This window comes from Equus caballus, chromosome 1 (genome assembly GCF_041296265.1).
Source record: "Equus caballus isolate H_3958 breed thoroughbred chromosome 1, TB-T2T, whole genome shotgun sequence".
Taxonomy (NCBI): Eukaryota; Metazoa; Chordata; class Mammalia; order Perissodactyla; family Equidae; genus Equus; species Equus caballus.
Genome location: NC_091684.1, coordinates 105,098,360 through 105,120,990, shown reverse-complemented (window position 1 = coordinate 105,120,990; position 22,631 = coordinate 105,098,360). Strand labels below are relative to the sequence as shown.

Below are 22,631 nucleotides of genomic sequence, written 5' to 3'. Positions count from 1 at the left end.
CTTAAAACTAACCCCAAGAAATAACCCCAAGTAAAAATTTTCCACCGGACTGTGTTCTTAATACATATTTATAGTTGCTGAGTTGATGTGAGAATGTAGCCAGTCTGTCAAAATGTTGCACAAGTGCGTGAGACCTTCAGGCTGGCTCCCCCGATCCCAGCCAGGGAAGCAGAAGGACGACGAGTGTTTGCTGAGCACCTGCTCCGGGCCAGGCACTGGCTGGACTTTGAATTCAGGGACTCTGCAAGAAACCTCATTCCGGCCCCATTTCAGAGACAGGGAAACTGAGGTTCATGCAGGTGGCCACTTTTAAGGCCTTGCACCTACAAAGGATGGTGGTGGGATTTGAACCCAGGTGCGACTGAGTCCAAAGTTCACACTGCATCTGTTGAACCTCCCAACTCCTAGGACACACCAGAAAAGTAAAGCAGGAGATGCAGAGGTGGGTCAGATCAGCCACTGGAGAGCCTGTTGACTTCTTGATAAAAATGAAAGCTAAAACACTTGCCCTCTCCCATTCTCCCTAAGCAAGTTCTGCTGGCTGACACGCGGGGAGCACCCCTTCCCTGGGGAGCATTCCTCCAAAGGGTAATGGCTGCAAGCCCTTGGCTGTGTTCTGATTCAGGTGGTTCAACCCACTGTGTAGGCACTGCATGGAGCATCGGCAGGAAGCTGGGGCCTGTAAGTGGCATCAGGCTTAAACATAGACATACTTGAAGGTCACTGCCCAGCAAACAGCCAGGGTGGTGGGCAGAGCTCTGCCTGGATGTAGGAAGCCACGGGCAAGGTGGGGGGAGGGGGAGAGGGGCAAGGTTTTCAGAGAAAGGATGTCTGTGGCTCTTTTCCCTGGTGGCATCATGAGACCCTCCTCAACTCCCCTTGCTGAACCCAGACCCAGGCAGTGAGCGTTCCCAGGAGACAGGACACTCCACTGGGGGGCTGGGCACATGCTAGCATCTCTTAGCCCATCACTGCACCTCCTTTGGGCCCTCCCACCTTTGCTTGGCCGTTGTAATTCATTCCGTATTCTCTTCCCTGACTTTCCAAGAGGGTCTTCCCCACTCTGATTCGGGTGACCCCGAACTCTCCACCAGAGTGGACAGGGCTCATTGGAAGCCGTCGAGACATCTGAAGGCCCCTTCCTCCTGGGCACACGTCTCTCCCTCCTCTCTGCCACTGTCTTCTCACACAGAGGATTTGGGTCAATGAGATGGAGGGCAGAGAAACAGGAGAAAGACCCCGGTGGGAGACGACTCCTGGTAATGGTAATAAACGGGGAGGGGAAGTCAGCCCGGTGGCCGGCAGGGCTCCTGTGTAGTCTTGCGCTCGTTGCGTGCTTGTCAAATGATGGGTCCCCCAGCACCACCTCGCCCCTGCCCTTAACACCTCCGGCCACACACACCTCTTCTCTCTCTCTCTCATCCTTTCTCGCTCCTGCTGCCTCTCCCTCCCATCCCCGCTTTCTTCTCAGGGTGAGCAGTCATGGAGCAGGCTGCTAGGTCTCTGGAGTGTCTGTCACACACACTGACCAGGCAGCTCTGTGGAAGTACGGCCACCCTCCCCTCTGTCCAGAGCTTCTGGGACCGGGGTGAGCAGCAGGACCTGGTGGAACATCTGAGGGGAACATCAGCCACCTTTTCCATTTCCGAGGGCCAGAGTTCCTCTGAATTCAGACGGGCTCTGGCTGTTCACCTTGGGTTGAAAATGCAGGTTTTGGGATGGGACCTCAGAGATCACGTTGAGGAAGAAAGAAAAATAAAAGCCCGCATGGATCAACTGTAATACTTGGATCTCGCTGTTTTTTCCCTTTGAGGGAAAACTCCGCCATCCCAGTTTTGGGGTGATGCTCATTTGAGAGTGAGGAGCGTGGAGAGATGAGGGTGGTTCTCCTGGGTGCCCCCCGGGAATGAATTTCCTTTTCCTCCAGAGCCAGAGTGACTGTGGGAGCCTCACAGGGCCACCGTCTTCAGGTGTCAATGCTGTTTGGGGTCCAAATCCAATTATTTCTCAAGTTCTTCCTGGTAATTTCTTACCTCTCTGGCCAGGGGGAGCTTTGCAAAGACAAAGCTCAGAGCAGATCATTTCTGCTACCAAACCTTAGGCAAATAAACATTTAAAGAAATCTTGTTATTAAAGTAGTAAGTCTTATAGAGAAGGTTTGAGGGGGTTGGGCCAGTGGCATAGTGGTTAAGTTTGCACGCTCCGCTTCAGCGGCCTAGGGTTTCGCCAGTTCAGATCCTGGGCACAGATCTACACACTGCTCATCAAGCCATGCTGTGGCAGCATCGCACGTAGAAGAACTAGAAGGACTTACAACTATGTACTGGGGCTTTGGGGAGGGAAAAAAAAAGAGAGGAAGATTGGCGACAGATGTTAGCTCAGGGCCAATCTTCCTCACCAAGAAAAGCATACCTTCAAAAAAAAAAAAAAGAAAGTTTGAAAATACAGAAGAGTGTAAAGAAAGTAAAAATTCTCCATAATCTCAACAATGAGGAATGACCCACACTGTCTAGAACCTTTATTTATTTCCTCACTGTCCTTTGGAATGCACATATGAAAATATACTGTATTTTAAACATGGTTACAAGCATGTTGAACTTTACAGCCTTTTTCCTTTGACATCACAAACATTATGGCAAGCAAAAATTTTTAAAAAGCACTTGAGCTTTGCGAGCGAGCATATGCTTTGCAAACATTTCTGTCAGCCACCAGTAAGCAACTTGTAAGAACTCACGTTCTACCCAAAACAGAAATTGTGCCAGTCTGGGAGTCCTTTGTTCACCATGCAGTAAACCTAGCCAAAATACTGTAAATTTAAACAGACTAAAACTAAAACCCAACCACTTGAAAAAATTTAAAACATTCTCCTAAATTGCTTTTGGGTCAAGGAAGAAATAAAGAATATAGTGACGAGTATTTAGAAAGCATTGAAACCCAGAATGCCATGTAACCAAACCTGTGGGAGATATTCTCATAGCCTTAAATGCTTTTATTATTAAAAAGAGAGAGAGAGAAAGAATAAACCAAGCATTCAGCCTGAGATCTTAGGGAAAAAAAGAATGAAAAACAGCCCCTGAGGAAAACGGGAAGGAAAAAAAGAGTAAAGATAAAAGCAGAAATAAATGAATTAGAAAACAGGAACAGTGAAATTAGCAAACATATCCAAGAGCTGGTTCTGTTTTTAAACAAACAATAAAGTAGACTAACCTCTGGCAAATCTACTGAGAAGTAAAAGAGAGAAAAGAAAAAAATAATAAGAATGAGAAAAGGGGACATTGCAATAGATAGATTTTTAAAAATAGAAATGTATGCACAATAGGCTCAAATTTGAAAATCTCAAATCAATCCTTTTCTGAAAATGTATGTTGCCAATTGAGAAAAAATTTGTGATCGTATCAAAGCACTGCCCCCTCTACCCAAAGAAGACCCTGGTCCCAAGTGTTTTTGCTAGGTAATTATTTCCAATTTGATAATGCTGATAACGTTAAGCTCTTCCGTGGCTTAGCAAAAGATGGAGAGCTCTCCAATTCATTCTACAAAGCAAAATAAACCTGATATTAAACATGGCAAAGAGACCATATTCAAGAATGAAAATGCTGTGTCGGAAATAGAATTCAAGAATATATTAAACAAGTCATCCACCGTAACCCAGTCAGGCAAGGAGAGGGGAACTGTCGATATTAGAAAAGCTTAATATAGTAACCACGTCATGCTAATGGGTGAAAGCAGTAAAACGGGATTGGGTCCAATGTATGTGGAGGAAAATTGATTAAAATCGAATAACCATTTCTACCTAATCAATACACAGAAAAAGGAATAGAAGGGTGCCTTCTTAGCATGATTAAGAATACCTGTTTCAAACCAATAGCCAATGTGATCGTGAACAGTGAAAGACCAGAGGCATTCCTATTGGAACCAGTAACAAATTGCATCACGTCGCCATCACTATTTAACATTGCCTTTAAAATTCTAGTCAACATGGGAACACTGAAACAGAAGCACGTTATAAAGGAGGAGGAAACGTAACAGCATGCACAATTTATACCAAACTTTGGACTAGAGGTTGATTTCTAAAGTTTAGAAATCAAAAATCCTCAAAAAATTCAGCAGATTTGACTACATTTTAAAAAATCGTAACTCCTACGTGAAGTCTACAAGACAACTGAGAGCCTGGGGGAAAGAAAGATCTTATCAGAAGACACGGAAAGGGTTAGTATTTTAATTCTACCAAGATCCTATATATATGAGTTTTAAAAATCAAAATTTAAGCTTGAAGACAAAGTGAACACTATATAATTAGCAATAAATACCCAACCTAAATGCCAGATGATGGCCTCCTTGAGGTCAGGAACCAGGTCAATTCACTGCGTGACAGATACTGTATTGAATTTATATTTGTCGAGCAAATCCATGAAGGCAGTGCAAGTTTTAGAGTATGATACCATTTTTTACCTTTTAAATTAGAGGTTTTCTTCAAGCTTTTATGGTGAAAATTTTCAAATATATAGAAAAGTTGAAAGAATAGTCCAGTAAATACTCATACACCCACGCCTGGAGATAACAGATGCTAACATTGGCCATATTTGCTTCATCCATGCATGCATATATTTTTTTCCTGAACCATTTTTTTTTTTTTGAGGAAGATTAGCCCTGAGCTAACATCTGCCGCCAACCCTCCTCTTTCTGCTGAGGAAGACTGACCCTGAGCTAACACCTGTGCCCATCTTCCTCTACTTCATATGTGGGACGCCTGCCACAGCATGGCTTGCCACGCGGTGCTATGTCCGCACTCGGGATCCGAACCGGCGAACCCCAGCCCACCAAAGTGGAACGTGCGAACTTAAACCTCTGCACCACTGGGCTGGCCCCATCTGAACCATTTTTAAGTAATTTGCAGAACACATATCACTTTTTCCCTGAATATGTCAGCTCGTGAATCCTAAATCTCCCAAAATTTAGCACTCTGTGGGGAGGTTTTGGAAGCTGCTGCACCGTGCTCCAAGGGGGTCTGTGCACATCGCCCTAGTCCTTGAGAAAGTGTTCAGTGCGCACAGGCGTGACCGTCTGACATGTAAGAGCAAAGAAAGCACACATTCATTATCAGGCCCTGTGCTGGGTGTTTGACGGATGGTCTCCTGTTTGATCCTCTCCACGACGGTATGAAGGAGACGTTATGCCCATTTTGGAGGAAGTTGAAGTTCAGAGAGGTTAAGTAACTTGCTCAAGTGCACACAGTGGCATTCTTCACCCCAGGCCCATTTGACACCATGGGATTATACAACACTTACCTCTCCTCTGTATCTTCTTCTCTGCATGAATGCATGAAGGCATTTCGTGGGCAGTGTGGACAAATCGGAAGCCATCTGAATGTCCTGCAGTGCGGGAATGAGCGGGCAGACGGTGATCTGTGCACTCGTGTGAATGTTCTGTGTACGAATATTCTGATTATTGATCGTGAACATGCAACATGGAAATTGCATGTGTCGTCCAGGTGAGAGAAAACAAGCAGGACAAGAGCTTATACACACCGTGACCCAAACCATGTGAAAACCCCGTGCTTGGAGAGGGCCAAGAAGAGAAACACAGAAGTGGTTGGGTTAGGATGAGCAGGAGTATTAATTTTTTTTTTCTCTTTCATCTTTTTCAAACTCTTTGCATTGGGTGATTTTGTTAATTTTATAATAGAAATTTTTAACCCAAAATAGCCATTTATACCCACTTTCCAGTGTGTAAGCTCCTGGCAAGGGAAGGCTCTGCTCTGTTGATGGCTATTCTTTCATTTTCCGATGACCAGCCCCATGCCTGACATGTTATGGACGTAATAAATGTGCTGGACGAGTGCCCACTGGGAAACCTCTCCGAGAGGCTTGGCCCAAGAGCGTGTTTGCAGAGAGCTTCCGCCAGCTGGCCTCCGCGAGAGCAATCGCAGGCCAGGTGTATGTCATGGGCTGGGGTGTTTGCTGGGTGGTGAGCTCTCCTGGTCCAAGCAGAAAGGGGCTGCCAGGGTGTAGGGACCCTTCTGGCCATTCAGCACCACCACGGGCATTTAGTGCTAATAAGAACCATGTGGGATAAACAAACTCCGGCTCATCCGGAAACAGATTTTATGTCATTCTCAGACTTTCTAAATTGATAATAATGTTGTATGAACAGCTGTTATTTATTGTGTGCCTACTAGAGGCCAGGCTAGATGCATTTACAAAACCATTCCCTCGTTTCATTGTCCCAACCACCCTAAGAATTTGCAACTGTTATCTCCCTTTTATCGATGAGGAGACTGAGGCATAGAGGGTTCCAGGGTAAGTCTCAGTTTTGCCAAGAACTTGACTTTCAGCAAACCACAGGCCTTCTGGGCTTTGATTTCCTTGTCTGTGAACAACGGCAGGTGACGCTAGTTGAGTGTCTACTATGTGCCAGGCCCAGCAGAGCGGAGAATGTGAGGCCACCTTCAACAAACAAGCAAACTGGATCGACTCCACTGGCCTGTCTATGCCAGAGCTTCACACAGCACGTTCCCTGGTGGGATAAACCCAGTTGGTTCTGTTTGTTTGGGTTTGTTTTACTTTCCCAAGACCAAATCTTTTGAGCCACTGGTCACACCCCGTCACTCCTTGTTCCTAGACAGCAGGGGCATCTTCAGTGGCCGTGCCATTTGTTATCCCCTGCTGGGGAGCTTGTTAAAATGCGGTTCCCTGTGTCCAGCCCCAAATTCACTGGATCTAGGCGGGACCCAGGAGTTTGCATCTTAAAAGACCTTCAGGTGGTTCCGAGCTGCCAGTCTTGTTATGGTCAACTTGGGCCAGCCGTGAACTGTTACAGTGGCCTTTATCCTCTGAGATTAAACCTGCAAATGCTTGGGCTGTTATCAACCGAAGCCCGTTTTCATCTGGAGGGACCCAGTGGCGTTATGAACGTGTGTAAGGATGGCAAATTTTGTACTCTGTACTGGGCACTTGTAAATTTCTCATTGACAGAACATTCTCTTCAAACCTTAGCTCCATGGAGCTCAGCAGGCCACGTGTCGTTGCGTGTAAATTCCAAGAACACTTAAGAAACTTACATATATTATTTTCTGTCTTTAAGAGAGAAGAGAGGCAGGCGAGATGACCGTGGAAAATGAAACATCCCCAAAAAGTGGCAATCGAGAATGCATGTTTGAAATATTAAGAAAGGGCAGATTTGAGGCTCTCTTACCTATCAGGAGAATTTTCATCTAAGAGGAAAGAATACATCTGCATTTAAAGCTCTTAAGTTTAGAAACACTGTCGTGCATTCCTAGGCCAGTGCTACACAAAAGGACGGCCCGTGGACTGATACTGTTCTGCACAGTGTTAGCAAGCCAAGAGAAATCAGAATGAAGCTTAGAAACTCCTATAGTTTGACGTTGCCATGACGACATCCAAGCAGGTGATGGCGGCTGCATCTTGAACAGGGTGTGGACCACTGTGAGCATCACTGACTTCGTCTGGCAGTTCACGGGACCTGGAGCTGCCTGTTAGTGTTAATTCTTCAAGGGATTCCAATAAAGCTGATCCTCCACTGCAGAGAGTTTGAGAAGCTCCGGGTATGGTGAAAAATGGTGAGAGTTTGCAGTGGGAGGTGTGCTCTTAAGCTTAAGAGTAGAAAGTAGGAGACGAGTTGGGGAAACGTGGAAGACTTCTCACTCCCATCCTCCAGATCCCAACAAGCAGTTCCTGCAGACGGGAGTCCGCTGCCACACCAGCTGGCCGCTCTATTTTGAGCCCTTCCGCTTGTCCCATAGGATTTGTTGAACCCTGGTCATGGAGCCCGTGGGAGAGATTTGCTGCTCCGGGCTGGAGCATGGTGGTTCAAGAGATGGCCTTCGGAGCTGTGACCTTGGTCCACTGACTCTGCTTCTCTACAATTCAGAGTTTAGAAAGGGGAATGACAGTCCCTCCTGGAAGGGTTCTCGTGGGAGACAGAAGTAAAATAACATGCCAGGGGCTCCGCACACTGTCTGCACTTGGGGAAGGGAGGGTCTTTCGTGTTGTTTTGTCTACATTATTTGAACGAGTGGATTGCATTGTGGGTCTCCAGGAAGTTGCCAGCCGCCCTCCCTGTTTCCGAGTTCCTGTGTGTGTGCGTGTGCATGTGTGTGTGTGTTCTGTGCCCTTGGTGGTGGTGGCGGTGGTGGTGGGGTTGTCAGGAAACAGCCATCAGTTTCCTGCTGATTAACTCAGTTCCTGGAGGGCCCTCCCTAGCAGCAAGGGAAGCCTGGCCTGCCTCACCGACCTGCTCTCCCGGCCCTTCTGGGAGGCCCACGTGCCCTCCAGCTGCCCAGGGCCCAGGACACCCTCGCAGGCCTGTGGAGCCTGCCTTTGTTCTGGTCCGGGTGCAGCTGCCTCCCGTTTTGCCTGCAGGTGTGTTTCCCTTGCACACCTGGCACCTGTGGGACTCGGGCCTCTTCCAAGTCACCCCCCCAAGTTGGGCCTAAGAGGTTTTGCTCTTCTGAACTGCGAGCCCTTGGAAATGGTGGTGTTAGGGTCCCCTCCCCCTGCAGAGAAGGAGGTCTGATGGCAGGGGTCCCAGGAGGGAGCCCAGGCCAGGGCAGCAGACCCCAGGATCTGCCTGCGGGTAGAAGGGGAGTCTGGGGGGCTCTGCCTTTGGTCTTCAGAAAGGAGGTTCTGGCAGCAGGGAGAGGCTAGGGTAGTGTTGGGATTTGGGGGTCCCTGGCCTGCATAAAGGATCAGCAGAGTAAGGGAGCCCAGTTGGGGGAGGGGCTGGGTCTGGTATGAGCCCGTGGTCATGTGCTGGGCTGCATCTCCTCTCCACTGCGCTTGGAGACTTGGCGACACCATGCACAGTGGTCCCTAAAATGTGGGGGCCACAACATGAGGCCATGGTCCTGGTCCTAAACAGTTCAGCTATCTGCAGGGTACCAGTGCCGAGCAGAGGCTTCCTCCTGGGACCCCCAGCTCCCCCAGCAGCAGCATCCCCTCCCTGCGCAGAGGAGCCCAGCTGCCGGCCAACAGGGAAAAGCTGGTCTCCGGGCCGGCACTGGGTGTCAGGCTGCTGCTTGCACTGGGGCCGGGCCGGGACCACCTTGTGCCTGGTGTGTGTGGCAGACCCTCACAGCTTCTTGAATGACTGCACTTCCCAGCACACATGCCACTCCGTGCACACTCCCCGAGCCCGGCCGGCTCTGCGAGCTCTGCGGCTCCTCTGCAGCTCTGCGGCTGGGCCAGGAGCCCTGTGCTCGCTAATCCCCGGGCTGAGTCAACAGCGTCGGCCGCGTGTTTGGTTAGCAAACAGGGAGCTGTGCCGGGGCAGGGCGGCCCACCGCCTCTCTGCTCCCACCTTTCTAGCAAAATGTCCTCTGCAAAGGTCAGCCAGGACCAGCTATGTAATTTGCGGGGGAGGGCCTGGTGCAAAATGAAAATGAGGGCCCCTTCTTTGAAAATTAGTGAGAATTTCAAGACAGCAACAGCAGAGCGTGAGGAAGCCGGGCCCAGGCCGTCCTCGGCCTGGGGCCCGTGGGACTGCATGCACCCTGAGGTCAGCAGGTCCCCTCCTTGTGAAGTTCTGGTCCTTCCGAGTGTGGCAAAATTGGGCTTCTCTTTGGTGGAAGAGGGACTTTACATCCAAACCAGCTGCCAGCCCTGAACACACTGTCCCCACCCTGTCCCACAACAGCTTTTCTCAAGGCTGGAGTGACTTCCCCCTCAACTTCTCCTTTCTGTGCTTCTCTACCCCGGTTCCCCCTTTCTTTGTAAACTCAGAAAGCTTTTGAGAGCCTTCCTCCCTCCCTCCCACTCCTCCTCCTTCTTTCTTTCTTCTCCTCCATCCTCGCTGCCCTCCCCCCTCTCTCCCTCGCTTCTGTCTGGGGAAATCCTGTCCCGTGTTTGCTCTATAGCGTTTCCCATCCATTCATTTGGTGCTGTTTGATTTTAATGTCCCTTTGAACGCCATCAGCCTCCGGGAGCGCTCCTTGGGCTTCCGAAGCCTCTCTCTGAAGTGGCTCAAGCGAGCACCTTCCCCCACTGAGGGACATCCCTTCGGTGGCCTCTGGCTCTGTCCAGATGGTCTCTGCCCGTTGGGAGCCTGGAATGAATTCTCATTGTTCGCGTTCATCACTCACCACCTCCTCCCCACATTCAGCTGTCAGCCCTACTGGCCACAGTGGAAAGAAAGCCTGCTCCATTCTTCCTTATGACACCCTACAGGCCCTGGTGACAGACCTGGCCTCAGTTCCCAAAGACAGCGGCTTCCACAGCTCCCACCCAGGCCTAGAGCTGGGGGGCGGGCTGTGTGAAGGGGTTAAATAGATATGCCTAGTGGGACTGTGTCCCGGCCTTCCCTCGCACTCTCCACACAGTAGCCAGAAGGATTCTCAAAGCAGCCATTGGTTCCTGACACTTCCTTGCCTAAGACCCTCTTCTGGTTCCCCGATGCCTGAGAATGGCGTCCATATCCTGTGTGTGGCCTGCAAGGCCCCGCCTTCCCGGAGAGGCTGGCAGCCCAGGGTTACTGAAGAGACGTTGAGCCGCACCTTGAAGGATGAGAGAGGTTTGGGAAGATGGAAAGAAGGAGAAGGAACTTTACAGGGAAGGGATGGCTCAGAGGACAGGTGGAAGGTGGAAGTCGAGAATGGCTGGGGAGAAGGGGACAGCAGGACTGGGGAAAAGTCTGGCTCAGCTCTGAGGACCTGGTCTCTGGGAGATGGTACTCAACCTTGGTGCACATTCGAATCATGGGAGGGGCTTTTAAAAATTACCAAAGACTCTGGGGGTGGGTACATCCAGGGTCTATGTGTCTGCTCCACCAGGGCCACAAGTCTGGGCATCCCCTACGGGCACTTCAGGAAACTGGCAGGAGTCAGCTACCACTCTTGCCCACAGCTGGAATGCACTGGGACTTTTCTGTGTTGATGGGAAGGCCACCTTGCTCAATCAGCTCTGAGCCCCTGGCCAGAATGAACTAAGGGAGCACTAAGCAGAGATGGGACCCCTGGAGAGTCAGTTGGAAAGGACCCTCTTCAGAAGGGGAAACTGAGGCCTGATCACCAGTGAGTACCACGACCCGGTAGCAGAGCCTGGGGTTTCCAGCCTTCGCCACCGCCTGGCGAGGTGAGGGCTAGCTAGAACGGAACAGGGGCGGCATGCTTCCGACTGTTAGAGCATCCTCAGCACTCATAATCCCCACCATCTGGGTCCTTTTCTCTGACCTTCAAATGTGGGGTACCAGGATGCTTGCTTGAAGATGAGGGAGGCAGGGCTTCTGCCCTCAAAGAACTCAAGATCTGGGGGTGGTGATGGGCCCAGGAAGAAATCTGGATGCTGTCTCCAGACCTGTAAGAGACAGGCTTGAGGGAGAAGAGATGCGTTCCCCAGGGGAAGACTTGATGAGGAGGCAAAGATGCAAGTGAGAGTCTGAGTGTAGTGTCTACCTCCTTAACCCTTCAGGCCTGGCTTTCCTGCCAAGATGCTGAACTAAATGCAGGAGCCACTAGTCTGAGCCCAGGTATTGATTTTCCTCAGGCGGCAGGGCTGGGCGGGGCCGGGGCAGCTAGGGCCCGAGGCTGGTTTTGCACAGCCCTGACTGTGCACCCGAGTGCAGTTCAGACACTCTTTCCTGTGCGCGCCGTGCAGACTGGGAACACTGCGGTAGCCCATCTCTTCATCCCGGGCACGCCGCTTTCTGCGTTGGGCAGCTTGGGTAACAAACCAAAGATTGGCCCAACCGATGCAAAGAACAAGACACAGCTCCCCTGCGTGGTCTGTTTGCTCATACCTTTTTGTGCTGAAAATGTCCAGCCTAACAGAAAAGCTAAGCGCCTTCATCTAGATTCACCAGTCATTACCATTTTGCCGTGTTTGTTTTCTCTTACTCTCTTTCACGTGGTTTTGCTGAATCATTTGAAAGTGGGTTACAGGCAGCACGATGCTTCACCCCTAAATACTTCAGCGGGGGTCTTTTAGGAGTGTGGATGTTCCCCTGCATGACTACGATAGCATCATCACCCCTAAGATTGTCATCATTCAGGGTGGACGGTCCCCGACTTAGGATGGTTCAGTTTAAGATTTTTTGACTTTACGAGGGTGCAAAGCCACACTCATTTAGTAGAAACCTTACTGTGAAGTTGAATCTTGATCTTTCTTGGGCTAGCAATATGCCTTACGAGCCTCTCTCGTGATGCTGGCCGTGGCCGTGAGCTGCAGCTTGCCGTGGGCCCTGTGATCACGAGGGTGGACAGCCGATACAGTTCCAGCCGTCTGTACCCCGACAGCCGTGCTGTTTTACACTGTCCGTACAGTAGTCAATAGATTACATGAGATATTCAATACTTTATCATAAAATAGGTTTGTGTTAGATGACTTTTCCCAACTGCAGGCTAATGTAAGTGTTCTGAGCACGTGTCAGGTGCACTGGACTAAGCGAGGATGTTCGGTCAGTTAGGTGTATTAAATGCATGTTCAACTTACAATACTTTCAACTTACGATGGGTTTTTGGGCTGTAACCCCATCGTGAGTCAAGGAAGATCTGTAATATCATCTGATATGCAATCATACGCCACATAACATTTCAGTCAACCACAGACCGCATATGCAGCAGTGGTTCCATAAGATGAGTACCATAGAGCCCACGTGTGTAGCAGGCTATACCACCTAGGTTTATGTCAGTGCAGTCTGTGATGTTGACACAATGACGAAAGCTCCTAAGGATGCATTTCTCAGAACATGTCCTCATCATTAAGCGACCCGTGACTGTGCAGTCCTATTCAAATTTCCCCAGTTGTCCTCCAAAAATGTATTTTAGGCTCTTTTCCTGATCCAAAAAGCCTCATGTGTTGCATTTGGTTGTTATATTTCTTGAGCTTCTTTTAATCTAGAACAGTGCCCCTGCTTTGTGTGAGTGTGACAGTGGCCTTGCAGAGTCCAGGCAGGCCAGTTGTCTTGCTGCATGGACTCTGGCTTTGTCTGATGGAGGACGCTCAAGTTAAGTTTGCATAGTTTTGAAACTCACCTGATGATTGCTTCATTGTGTCTAAAAAAGTCCTAAGGCAGAGGGTACAGTTGTCCCCTACCCCTGTGTGAATTATGGGATATCCTGTCCAGCCACCCAGAAAAAGAGGTGGCATTATATTTACAAAATGTGTCAGCTGACCGTAAAGGTCATTGCACCTGACCCACAGCATCCTGGCCCGGTTGGGCAGGCATTCTCTTTATTTAGTGCATGGGATTCTGAGAGGTTGTGGCTGTGCCCAGGTCCACAGCATGAGGCGGAGCAGAGCCCGGCCCTTCTGACCCACCATTCTGGGTGGCAGCTGGGAGATGAGCAGAGTTGATGCCTTTGCTGTGCTTGTCCCAGGACTGGGTACGTTACCGACCTGTACCCAACGTGTGCATCTCTGAGTCCTAGACTGAGAATGTTGAATGTACTCAAATATGGTCTAACGTGTCTTGATGACGCCGAGTCATGCTTCTGAGTCTAGTTACTGAACCATGGGCTGAGTGCTGGAGTTGCCTGCCCCCCCCAAATGGTCCCAGGCTGCCATGTGATGATTTTCATCCCGCACCATTGCTGTCAGCTGTCACAGTCTCCAGCAACAGTGTCCCCTCCACCTCCGTGCTCCTCCTCCTAATTCTCACCTCGCATCTGCTGCAGTCTGGAAAGCCAGATAGACAGGCTTCTTAGAACTGAGTCCAAAGGCTGCAAGTGAGGGGCTCTGTCCCGTGGAGGGAGGAGTGACCATGACACCAAAGACCCGTCTGGGAGACACCCACATCGGGTTGACTTCTGAGCTTTCTGGTATACTCTACATTCTCTATTCTTGGGGGAATTCGAGTTTCCCAGAGAAGAGACCTCTGGACAAGTGGGGCATTGCTGTTCCACGATTCAAGTTTAAAAGGCTTAGAAAAGACCATAACGTACAGCAGAAGTGGCTGCTGGGAACGATGGGCACGTGTGTGTGAGTACCAGGGCACGAGGGCACCGTGGACGCAGTGACCATGATGCTGGGTGCCGTGCAAACTCAGGCTGGGGTTTGTGAGGGGTCCCAGGGCTCAGGCCGGCGCGCTCCGACCACCCTGCTCCCCGTGCGTGGATCTGCTGCCGTCGCCCACGTCGGCTGCATTAATACACCCCCCGCTGTTCCTCAGGGTCTGGGCCCCTGCATGGCTCTAGGAGCACCCTGCTCTCTGGGTCTCCTGGTCTCCAGGAGAACGGTCTCTAGTGCTTCAGATCTTGTTGTTAAAGCCACTGGCCCATATTCTGCAGGTTTTTTCCCCAAGGTACTTTCTCTCCATTCTGTTCCCCCTAACCGTGTTCCCTGGGGCAGGCGCCCACTGGATTCTGTTCTTCCTTGAAGAAATTTCTATTCTCATAAACATATACGCATGGCGCCCTTTCTGCTTCTCGGCTGAGTACTCCAAGGAGATCAGAGTGATCCCAACTTGACTTAACGTTGGCTGCTTTACCAAGCCTCTTTTGTTTGTTTGCTTCCTTTTAATTTTGTTTTTTATCACAGTAATCCATATGCATCTTTTTTGATATCAGACAATACCGAGGGGCTTATGAGGATGGAGCAGCAAGCCCCGCGCCCCCCTCGCTCCCCCACTCAAGCCCTCCCGACGGTTAACCATTTTCAGTTCTTTTAGTTCCTCCTTTCTGATATTCACCTTCATGTTTATCCTACTACTTCTCAGTTTACCAATTTTAGATGTTATCTGTTGCCTCCGTATTCTTGCCTTTCCTGCTAATATCATTCTGTCACAATTTGGGAGTAAATCCACAATGTAAATATGTTCCCTGCTGAGCTGTTACCTCCTTAAAAAGAGTTAATTATTGTTCACCAACTTGATTTTCTCTGTGTCTAGCTCCGATTCTTCCCAATACACCAAAAATTGAGAAAACACCCATCAGATATTTGATCTATTTGTTCACTAATGGATTCCGGGGTTTTTTTCTAGACACTGGGGTGTCTTGCCAGTGAAATTCCTTAAAGCTTTTTTCAAAACAAATGAAAATTTAGTTTGTTTAAACTTATTAAAATAACTCCGTGGTGCCTCTTTTGAGAAATCTTCCCTGATCCCCCTCCTCCCCAAGGCTGCCCTCCTCTGGGCCTCCACAGCCCCCCGTTCTTGTCCTCACACACCCTGTAGTGCCCTGAATTGTCACTGCCTCTTTTCTTGCCCACTGCTCTCCCTACGCTCCCCCCACACTATGAGTCCTTGAGGGTCTTATCTCTGCTGTCTCCCTGGGAATACACAGGAGCTGGCTGGCACACAATAGGTGCTCAATAAATGCTTGTTGGATTGAAATGCAAGAGTGGTCTTATGGTCCTATGCTCCGGGGTTCCGTGACCTTGCCGACCCTGTGCTCCCTGGCATTTTCCACGTGGCCCTGCCCTCCTGGTAGGGTTTGGGGGCCCTTTGGGGTCTGTTCCAACTTAACAACAGCCTTTTCCTCCCAGGTCTGTGGTGCGTGCCTCACCCACCCTCCCGCTGCACTGGCCTCAAGCACCTCAGGGCCTTGGCTTGGTCCTCCTCGCTTTGTAGTCCCAGCCCGCACCGCTGAGCTTGGCACAGACTGATTGCTCAATAGATGAGTGAGGTTGAGGCTCGCTCAGTCGATCAATCGATAAGCCAATCAGCCTTCCTCCACTCCGTCTCTGTCCCCAGACGTTTCTCATTATCCGGCATTCGGATGATCAGAAGGAGAAAGGAAAAAGAACGCTGTGCATAAAGGCGACCCCATTTCAGGTTTCTTCATGACTCACCCAGTGTGGAAAGACAGCAGGAGCAGGAGAAGGAAAGAGAAAGGAAGGGGGACCAGAGGGACATTCTGGGAGACGTCCGGTCACTAGATGAGCTGTGTGCAGGCAGGGACCAGCCCGGGCACTGCCCGCCTCTGGGCTCAGCCCCAGGCACAGCACGCCGTGGATACCCAGTCAGAGCTGACGTCTGACTGCAGGAAGGAGGGAAGGACAGAAGTCCAAATCCAGGCCTGTGTTGCAAAAGGGGCAACTGTCCGGACCCTTTTTCCTCTGGGGCACCTGTCCATCCTGCAGTCTCTGGGTCCTGGCTAACTCAGGAAAGTGCTGATCCGCGATGTGGTAATAAGCCTCAATATCCACAGAGGCCCCTCCCTTGTAAGGACACCGATTGACAGCTGGCAGCCAGGGAAAAGGACTAATGCAACCTCTCCCTCCCGGCCCGAGGGCCTGGTGCTTCCTTGGAGCAGCCCCTGGAGAGGATACCCCATCCTCAGAAAGTCGTTCATTCCCCCTGTGCCCGTGCCTGCTGTGTGCGCCCCGCAGCTGGAGATGGAGAACTGCGCAGACACAGCCCAGGCCAACCTCCAGGCTCACTCGCACCCTCCTCCCCTCCCTCCTTCCTGGCCCCCGGCTCTCAGCCAGAGCAGGAGATCCGAGAGGGCCAAGCCGCCTGCGGAGACCAGGCCTCTCCACCTTGGCTCACCCGGGACCCAATGGGAGGAGGCCACAGCCAGGCAGCCAGGGCCAGGGCAGGCGTGGCCCACCCTGCAATCAAGCTGCTGGCTGCTGGCTTGTGCCCGCTGCTCCCAGAGAGTGAGCACTTCTCTGGTGGGAGCCGTGAGTTTGGGGGGAAGCCTTTAAAGCAACTCTTTGATGCATCCCCAGTGGAAGTGAATTTATTTTTTGTACTTTTCGGAATTAACTTGCCATTCTCAGCCTCTCCCTCCCTCCCTCTCTCCCCAGAAAGGAGAGAAGGAGAAAAGAAGAGAGGGTCTGCATTGTCGCCGTGATTGGCACCTTCTGTGAATGAGGGGTCACCGCGTCGGCTGCTCCTTTTCAAGCGGCCCCTTTCTCCCCTGCACGCCGTATTCACGCCGGAACGTTCTTTCTCTCAAAGCTTCTGTCTTTCCCTCCCGCTTTGAGTCTCTGCCTTCCTTCCCCACTTTCCTGCCTTTCATTCTGAGCTCTCGCCACCTCCCTCGGGGACCGGTCTCTTGTCGCTCTCTTTTTTCCTCTTTTCTTCTTCTTCTATTCAGTTCCTTTTTTTTTTCCTTTTTGCCTCTCTCTTTTTTCTTTCATTTCTTTCTTCTTTTTCTTTTTGAATAGTGCTTCTGTTTTCCAGGGACCGGACGAGTAGAGAAGTCGGTTTGTTTGAGGAAGGGAGAATGTGAATGTTTTTACTTTTCTCCATTGCTCTAAATGCGTAAAAAAAAAAAAAAAGCCACCATGCAGGAGACGCGGTTCCTGCCTGGAGAGGGCAGGGCCTTTGGGAAGGGACTCTGCCAGACGAGAGGGAGCTTTTCATCACAAGTCGGGCCGTTCTCTCCGAGAAACCCCGAATCAGTCACCAGGGCCGGCTGTCAAGGGCCTGGGGCTGCAGCCTGCAGGATTCAGACCTGGCCCTGGGGGCAGTCTCACTTTCTGCTTGGCCCCAGGGTGGGCCTCGATATGGGGGTGAGGATCAGAGGTGGATGTGGATCCCCCAAACCTCCCTCCTCTGCCGGCGGGGGGCTGGCTTTCCCAGCGAGGGAGCACCCAGTGGGGGCCGTGGGAACATGGTGCAGGGGCTGAGTGTGAGCAGGAAGGCAGGCCACATGCAGCACCACCATGGTCTAGTGTGTCCCCGGCTGCAGGGGGAAGTGGGCCCCATGGAAAACGACGTGGAGTCCTGGAGGGGAGCCTGGAACAGCAGAAAGGAGGCAGCTGGGACAGGTGGATGGCTCCAAGGAGGCAAGCAAGCCTTGGGGTTTATACAGGTGGCAAATGATGGAAGGTTTGACATCGAGGAAATGTTGTGGGGGCTGGGGATAGAGGGGCAGGTCTGTGACATCAGCACGGAGATAAGAGTTGGGGTAGAGGGACACGTCTGTGATATCAGCAGGGAGGTGAGAGTTGGGGTAGAGGGACAGGTCTGTGACATCAGCACGGAGGTGAGAGTTGGGGTAGAGGGACAGGTCTGTGACATCAGCACGGAGGTGAGAGTTGAGGTAGAGGGACAGGTCTGTGACATCAGCAGGGAGGTGAGAGTTGGGGTAGAGGGACCAGTCTGTGACATCAGCAGGGAGGTGAGAGTTGGGGTAGAGGGACCGGTCTGTGACATCAGCAGGGAGGTGAGAGTTGGGGTAGAGGGACCGGTCTGTGACATCAGCACGGAGGTGAGAGTTGGGGTAGAGGGGTATGTCTGTGACATCAGCACAGAGGTGAGAGTCGAAGCCACGGGAAGAGGGTTTCTCCAGGGGAGCGCCTGTCGGGTAAGAAAGCCAAGGCTGAGGCCTGAGCCCGGGACCACTGGGATAGAAGGGGGAAGAAGCGGGCAGAGAGAGGGGCAGCTGTGAGTGGCCAGAGCCAATGGGGACAGCAGGGCGGCTGCCAGGTCAGGAGGAGGCCTGAACCAGAGCCTCTGCATTTGGCAAAGGCTCACCTGTGACCTTCGAGAGGACAATTTAGGTTCAGTGGAGGCAACGGAGAGCAGGGGTCGAGGAGGCGATGGAGGCCGTAGGACTTGAGCTCCTGTTCAGGGAGTGGAGGGAAGGCGAGAGACCGGGCATCGGCAGGAGCTGCAGCCTGGCCGTGGTGCCTGCGAGGGAAGGGGTGTGAGTGGAACAGGCTTGACCGAAGGGGGATGGGGGGCAGGCCTAGAGGAGACAGGGGCTGGCTCTGGGGCCCATTTCTTTCCTGCATGGGGAGGGCCTCAGGCTGCAGGTCTGGAAGATGCTTCACCCCTCCTCAGAGCGCAGGAGAAAGGGGTAGGTTTGCAGCTCTAGGTTCCCGGGACCATGAGGACCTCAGTCTAGCCCAGAATTGCCCAGGGGCCCCAGGAATGGCCAGAACACTTGGGGAAACAGGGAACTCTGGGAAGGAGGCCTGGGCTGTGCGGCCTGGGCGACGTGGATCGAGGGCTGCAGGCTGGGGTGTGCCAGCTCAAGCCACTGGGCCTGGAGATCTGGGCCCTTGGGGCCTCCGCGAGCAAGCCCTGTGTCTCCTCCTCTGCCACACCCAGCAGGGCGGACTCATAGTGGGCACCTCCTAAATGTTTGTTGGAGAGTGAATTGAGTTTGTCCTTAGCAGTGGAGTGGACACAGCACTGCACACGGCCAAGTGCTGTGAAAATCGGAGAGGCCCGTACCAAGGGGGGAGGGGCAGCGAGGGAAGGGGCGACATCCTCCCCAAGGAAGACAGGCAGGGCCCATGCAGGAAGGTGGAGGGACGAGACGGTGCCAGGCAGGGAGGGTGGCACGAGCAGGAAGGGGTGGTGACCAGGCCAGACAGCAGGCCCAGGTCGAGGAAGAATGTCCGGGAGTGAATCTGAACCCCCCGGAGAGTGATTTCTTCAGGAAGCACATGGTGAGCACCCACTGTGTGCAAGTTTGGTGGGTGACACACGCTTCAGGGGAGGAGGGCCTGGGGCTCCAAAGGGCTGGGGAGAAGGCTGTGTCCTCCCTCTGCGTCCGGGTCACTGAGACAAGGTGACGTGGGAAAAGGTGGCATGAGTGTGGCTGTCTGGGGACCACAGGGGTTTCCACTCCAGGAAAGGGATCACGATGCCCGGGGAGCGGGGCACTATCCCTGCAGAGTCTCTGAGACCGGAGATCCGAGACTGGAGCCAGGTGGGGAAGGCCACCACGGCCCTTCCTGGCCCCTTACCTACTTCTCGAGACACCTGCTGGCAAACACCGAGCCTGCCAGAGAGCCTGCCAGGGCGGGCCGGCTGCCCATCAGGTTTTTCCAGTTCAGGCAAGAACATCTCCCCACACCCCATTGAGGCGCCCACACGCCCTGGCCTGGAGATGAAAGGGGACCCTGTCCTGTGAAGGCAGCTGGCGCCTGGCAGGGGCACGGGGCTCTGCATTTGGGAACAGCCTTTGGAGGCGGACATGGTTCCTGGGCCCCAGTTTCCAGGGTGACCGAGGACCGGGTGGTCAATCCCTCCTTCGAGAACTGGCATCAAGGAGCGTGGCTCCTACAGGAACTGGCTTTGTGGCCCCAGGCAAGTTACCCAGTGCTAATAATAGGAGCCACCAGGCCTGGTGCAGGTTCTGCTGCCAGCACTTTGCATATTTCACTGGGAAGGCAGGTGCTCAGTACCACCCCTGTGTAGCCAGGAGAGAGTCACAGCCCTGGGAAGTCGCAGACCTGGGATCTGAACACACGTCTTCAGGTCCCAGTGTGAGCTCCAAACCATTGCTTCTCAATCTTTTCTCTTAATTGTTATGATTTCTAATCCTCGCAGACTGGTGACTTATCAACCCTTCCTGGCTATCATGGCAATGTCAAATTGCTATGGAAGTTTCAAAATGCTACTGTCATTGCTGTGGAAGCTGTCACCAGGAGCACAGCTCTGAAGGCGTTCTTAACCTTTCTGTGCCTCAGTTTCCTTATCCGTAGGACGAGGGTGATGGTCAGTATTAAATTAGATAATGCACTTTGAGTTGGCACAGGCTGGCACTGTAACTCTTAGGACCACCAGCCAGTCCGCTGACATCTGGATTTTGCCATCTGTCGAATGAGAACAAGAGGGTTGCCCACACAGATGCTGCCCGTATGGATAGCTGCTCAGAACCCGGCAGGGAGGACCCCGTGGCATCATGCCTGGGAAGCGCTTTGTAAACTGTAGAGGGCTGTGCCGGGGTGAGTGGACGTGCTCCTTCCCATGCCCAGCCTGTCTTTCTGAGTTCCAGGAGAACTTGTGTTTCATCCTGCGCTGTGGCACCCAGCAGGGACTCCACCCTGAGTGCTCCTGGCCCAGGACACTGCCCAGCCAGTCCTTGCCTCTCAGCAAGGTGAGTGTGTTGTGTGTGAGTGTGCTTGATTTTCACACAGGAAGCCTCCTGGGCATTTAGTGTCAAGGAACAGGGGCCAGCACAGGGGGGTCTCATTCTCGGAGTCTCCCCTCCACCCTGTGACCCACTGGGGCTGCTTTTGCTCAGGGGTGAGATGAGAAGGTGCCCAGGGATCCCAGAAGAAGACTCCACACTCTGGTGAGGAGAGCTGGGTTTTGTAGTTTGTTTAGGAGTTTGGTCTGTTGAGCTGCCTTAATGAGTTGTGAAATTTCGCCTAGTGTCTGTGACGAGGGCTTCTACAAGCCGCCGCAAAAGCCCTTCCCACCTCTCCAGGGCTCCACTCTGGCACTGGGGTCCGGAGCGCCTGTCCCTAGGCAACCCAGGGCTCTCGCGTGAGCCACAAACTTGAGCTGGAACCTCCCTTTGAGTCCGGGTTCTTCTCCAGCATCTCTTTCCTTGCATCTGATTTGGTTACTTTTTCTCCCCAAAAAGAGGAGCTGCTTTTCTCAAGTGGCCATGCTCCCGCCACCCCTTCGTGGAGTTTACTCCAGGTGTTTCCAGTGCTAAGAAGAACATGCCGGGTCTCTCAGGGCCCTGGGTGGGTCACACCATGTGTGTACATAGAGTGCAGTGTAGAAGCACGAAATTACCATTTACCAGACGCCAGCCCCCAGGCCTGGCGCTGTCACCCGCATAGGCTTATTTAACTTCTCTGTCATCCTGCAGGAAAGGCAGCTGTTATCCCATTGCACAGTTGAGGAAACTGAGGCTCTGAGAGATGAAGCAGCTTGTCCAGGGCCGTACGGGAAGTGGCTGAGCTGACTCCAGAGCCTCCTGCTGCCCTCAGTCAAGGGCCTGCCCTGAGGGTCCCCAGACCCCACAGGCTGTCCCCACAGCAGGGCGAGTGGTGAGGACACCATCACCTCCACCACAGACCTCTAGTGAAGGCCAGACCTTTGCTTGTTTCATAATAGTCACCTCCACTAAAATCATTTTGGCCTTTGGGTCACAACTCCACGTGCGTTTCGGTTTTAGCGCCTGGGGACACGTGGCCCAGAGCCCACCGCTCTACAGATGAGGTCTTCTAAAGCCCCTAAGTGTCATCCTTTAGGATCCGGACTGAAAAGGAAATCAGTTCCCACTCTGTGCTGAGCTGGCCACTTGAGCACTTTCTCCTCTGCCATGCGTGGGCCGCCCCTCTATGGGGACCTGCCCTCCACTCTCCTTCCCAGGCCCCACTGCCCCTCCAGCCAGGCCTCCCCAGGGATTTTCTTGTCTCTACCCTCCATCCTCTTGCTCCCCTCTTCCAGCCTGCATCCCGAGGCCCACTTCAGCCCTCCCCATTAGCTCCTGGTAATAGACAGATGGACAGACCCACAGCGCAGCGCCCGGCTGGGGCACCCCATCCTGTGGCCCCAGCCTCCTCCTGCCTTCTCTGCCGGGTCTCTCCCCTGAATGTCTCAGATCTCAAGTGCATTGTGGGCTCCCTCCTTCCTCATGGCATCTTCCCTCCCCAGCTAGACTTCAGGGGTCCTCAAGTGGGTGTGTGCACGTGGGCTTCCCCCCCATTTCATGGTCCTGCCCCTCAGCTCACCATGTGAAAGTATCGTCTGGTCGGGGACTGGGGAAAGCGTGCATTTGCACGTTGTTCCTGCTCGCCGCTGATGACAGCGTGTGTGGTCGGCCGTATGTGTGTGATGTCTGCGTGTGTACACTGTCAGCCTAAATGTTTCGCCAGCTATCCCTCCCCCAAGGAGATACATGGAGGCATTACGTGAATGAGAGAGGCATTCTGTGCTCATCTCCTGGCATAAATCTGTACTCAAGTTGGATGTGTGGGTGACTGCAAAATAAATGTTGATTACGGCATCGGCTTCAGGAGGCAGCCGCTGCC

General features: G+C 52.3%; 1 protein-coding gene across 9 annotated transcripts in view; it reads left to right on the top strand.

Moving 5' to 3' along the window:
• ZNF710 (zinc finger protein 710) overlaps positions 1 to 22,631 on the top strand; it is a 63,580-nt gene that overhangs the window by 18,005 nt on the left and 22,944 nt on the right. Inside the window, exon 1 of one of the 9 annotated variants that reach the window (XM_023649830.2) lies at positions 7,084 to 7,579. The exons of 7 other annotated variants lie outside the window; for them this stretch is intronic. The gene's annotated coding sequence lies outside the window, so the exon portion shown is untranslated. Of the gene's footprint in view, positions 1 to 7,083; positions 7,580 to 20,037; positions 20,738 to 22,631 lie in introns of those variants that run through there. One more of the 9 variants, XM_023649822.2, reaches the window with a different exon arrangement.